Genomic DNA, 4,412 nt, shown 5'->3' with positions numbered 1-4,412 from the left:
AGAAAAGGAAAAGTTTAAAGTTTAATTTAATTACGTACACGACGTACATATAATAGATATTGTTAAAATAAGAATAATAATAATATATAGTATAATANACACACACACACACACACACACACACACACACACACACACACACACACACACACACACACATGCGCGCACGCGCACACATACAATATCATTTTTTTGTACTCACAATTATAATAATAAATATCAGACCGCAAATAACTAAAGTGTTCCAAATGACTTGCATTAAAGCAATAAAGGAGAAAAGGTTTTCAATGTTGTCGGAAAACCAGAAAATTCTGTTGTGTCTCTCAATCAATATACCTAACATAGATGTGGAAGTTTTATAAGGAAGAGTTTTTACAGAAATAGTTTTGAATTCTTGACACAGTATATCGATTTGTCCACTTACATGAAGCACCTAAAATGTTAAAATTTCTGAAAAGTATTAAAAATATAGTAAGTATTAAAAATATAGTAAGTACTAAGTATTAAAAATATCCCATAAGTATATATGCAAAAATGCTCGGTTAAAGAAAAAATCGTATGTAAAACGTAGTGCGCTCATAAGTAATATTCAAACAATTAATTATTGAAATTTGTCAACGCGTTATAAAAATTATATTATAAAATTATGTATTGTACAACGTATAAGTCGTATAAAACTAAATATTATCAAACAAGGAGTAATTTCTAAATTTAAACTTTATTCTAAAATCTATTCTGACGTCACATAATTTAACATTTTCTATGAGAAATGAAAAAATGATTTTTATGATAAAATTGCAACTTACTAGAGTAGAAATTAATGCATTTATAACAGAGAGCATGTATGAATTGAATAGTATAAGTAAAAATTGAGTTACAGCCAGCAGCTCAAAAATAGGCCATTGTTGAACTTTCAAGGGAAATTGTACCTTGATAGGAAATTGTCCCAAGGTATTATTGTAATCTCCGGATTGATGTACAAAACGAATTGCATAACCGCCAAAAAAATAAGACACCGCGGCAAGTATATTGATACTAATCATGACATTAGAATAGAAATGTGATATGTTAGCTTTGATTGTCATCACATACAAATGCTGATCAGTATCAACGCATTTACGCCAATCATTGTCCATAGCAGCGAGAAGTTGATGAAGAACTCTGTAACTCTTGTCTATTATTTTAATTGGACAAATGTTGAGATAGATATAATAATATAAATGTAATATAATTTTTGTAAAATTCTATAAATCGTTACTCAAATTAGGGATTTGAAACTAGAAATATCTGAGATACACATGTATTGTTTAGAAAACCTAATTGATAGCAAGAAATTAATAATTTTGTGTCTTAAACGAGTAGGATTAGCCAATGTTTGCAGTGACGCCTATCTTACCCACGATGTATCCAAATACTGGTTATTTTAAAAATTATTAAGCTGAAAGATAAAGCTGCTGATAAACTATCAACGAGATCTGAAAGCTGGCTGATCTTGAAGTGTTCGAGTACATATCGATATTGATAATATTGTAAAATCAGTATGCTAATCAATATGTTAATTAGCCAATATGAGATGGACATTCCCGGCCACACACCAAGTAATTGAAGACCGATCTTCAACACCGGACTAATGGTACTTGTGATTGTCATTCGTACACAGTATTGAAATCGCGAGGAAATAAAGATTAGCACATTTATGCGACACTTCGGTTTGAGAAAGATCTGAAAGAGCACCAGCAGTTTCATCAATTGCAACCCCATGCAGTACATCCCCACTCACATAATACATCAATCGTCACATATTATGCAGTATAGCAAATCAAGATAAAGCTTATTATTTATACAAATATCTTATAATTGTTTCTGATGACATTTCAGCAATGTAATGCCTGCAAAGTAACAAAGTAAAAAAATCAAACTTATAAATTTTAAATAAACAACTTGATACGTAATTATTAACATTTTTTGCAAACGTGTCTCTTAGCAACGCGATACTAATGAAAAGAAACAATATGTCCCATACGTTCTGTACATCGTAAAAATCGTTAAATACGTGGCAGAACAATGGTAATTACATATTAGATTCCATTCTATGAGAACGGAACTACATTATATTCATACAGTTCTACCTCTGGTTTTAAAAAGATAATTTGAGGGGAGAAACATATAGATGGCATATAGTGAAGTATAATTTCCTTTAACGATTTTATTAATATTATCATGCACAGAACTCGCTTAAGAAAGAAAATTTGAAAGTAAAAAGGAGATATTATAAAGATTTAATTTTAAATATAGCTGTATGTCTCTACTGAATGCAATTTTCTGATAAAGGTTCAGTACTCTAAAATATCCATCGTATTTCATAGCAATATCTTTTTTATGAAAAAATAAACAATGTAATTTTTATAATATAAAATAATAATAATATACAAAAACAAAAAATTAGTATATATATTAATTGCTTTATTATAAAATGTAATTTTTAATTTATATAATTTATTAATTAATAAATAATAAGGGAATTAATAATTTAATTTTGAATTTATTATCAATATTTTTTTACTAATTAGCTTATATTATCTATGTTGTTTCAACAAATATACAAAAAATCCAAAGAAAGTAATCGTCGAAACAATAAATATATGGAATTAGTTGAATGTCATACTATTATTTGAGAATTTCGATTAGAATTATTTCGGTTTTCTTAAAAATCTAAAATAATTAATAATTTCGATCCATTCCAAATGATATCTGCCCAGCTCAGTGCACAGTTTATAAAACTAAAAAAAAAATGTGTAAAAACAAAAATTGCATATTAATATTAAGATTTGTTTTAACCGAAAATATAATTATTTCTATTAATTAATTTATTCTTGTTAGTTTAATTTTAAATTATGGAAAAATAGAAATAGATAAATTATTTTTAAAAAATTTGAATTCCTAATAAGATCTCTTTTGAGAATGACGCCATAGCAAGAAATGATTGTCAATTAGACAACCATCAAATCATCGTTGTTGAAGTAACGTCAAAATTATCATATCAATATCAATTCAATGAGTTCTTCGTTAGGACAGAATCTTTTTATTACATCTGAGATTTCATATAACAAGAATATAAATTTTGAAACTTTATTAAATAATGATTATTCGTTAAAATTTATTTTTGACATTATTAATGCATTCTTGTTTACACAAAAATAATACATCCAAATAAAAAAAAAAACATTTAACCGCGAAATACAATTTCTTACATACCACTGATTTTCGATAAATTTATAAATATCATAAGAAATTTGAATGTAAAATTGTTTTTCAGTTTTAATAAACTGTATGGATTAATCAAAGTAAACAAATATATTCTTTCTTATAACTTAAAGAAAAATATATTAATTTAATAATACCAATAACGAAACTAATAGGAGTTAGCATAATAATTAGAGTGCAATAATATAATTGAAATTAATATTTATATATTTAATTTTATTTAATATTTTATATATTTAATTTTGTTTTATTTATTTATATAATTTTATTTTGATTTGATATTGCATCACAGAAATTCGTACATTATATTATATCGATTAGACAATTTATCCTAAAAACTAATAATATCAAATGCGTCTTTTAAATAATTACTTTGTTCTAATTATTTGATAAATAAGTTTTATTCTTATTGCCGATATTAAAAATAGTAAAGATTAAGGATACTGGAAACTAAAAAATGAAAAACAAAAATATATGAAAAAAATAGTAAAGAATTTTAATAAAGTTTGAAATCTTTATGTTAATCTGTTTTAAGAATATAAAAAATTACATATTTGTAATGAAATAATTGACGAATATTTTGAAATTTCAACGATGTATTGTTATTTCAGAAATGTCAACATTATATTCAATAAATATTAAATATTGTAAAGAATCTTTCTCGATCGAATTGACAGATATTAAGAAATATAATGGTACGAAGCAAATATATTTTTATTGTTAAAAAAGTTATATGCAATGGAAAAAGCATTGAAAAAAATCGAGCATTCTATATCGACTGAACATTCAAAGGTTAATAACAACTAAAAATATATATACAAAATATATGAGTTACTAAAGTGAAAAATCAATCCATTTAAAATAACGCATGCAGGGATGTAGTTTTAAAATATTATTACAACAAAGTACTCAAACATCAGCAATTATTGAGTTCAAAAGGAAATTTATTTGTATAAAAAAATTGCTAGAAAGTAAAATTGTAATCTTCAGTTAGAAAAATAAAACAAATTATACAGTTGACTAAGAAGTAAAATACTAAAGTAATTATTATTAACAATAATTATTATTAACAATATCTCTATATTAACATTTCAAACTAATGACACTGTACGATTTTATTAAATTATTGTATGTATTAATATTAATTA

The sequence above is a fragment of the Atta cephalotes genome, assembly GCF_000143395.1.
Source record: "Atta cephalotes unplaced genomic scaffold scaffold00005, whole genome shotgun sequence".
Classification (NCBI taxonomy): Eukaryota; Metazoa; Arthropoda; class Insecta; order Hymenoptera; family Formicidae; genus Atta; species Atta cephalotes.
The sequence above is the reverse complement of the archived record's forward strand: the minus strand, read 5'-3'. Positions refer to the sequence as shown.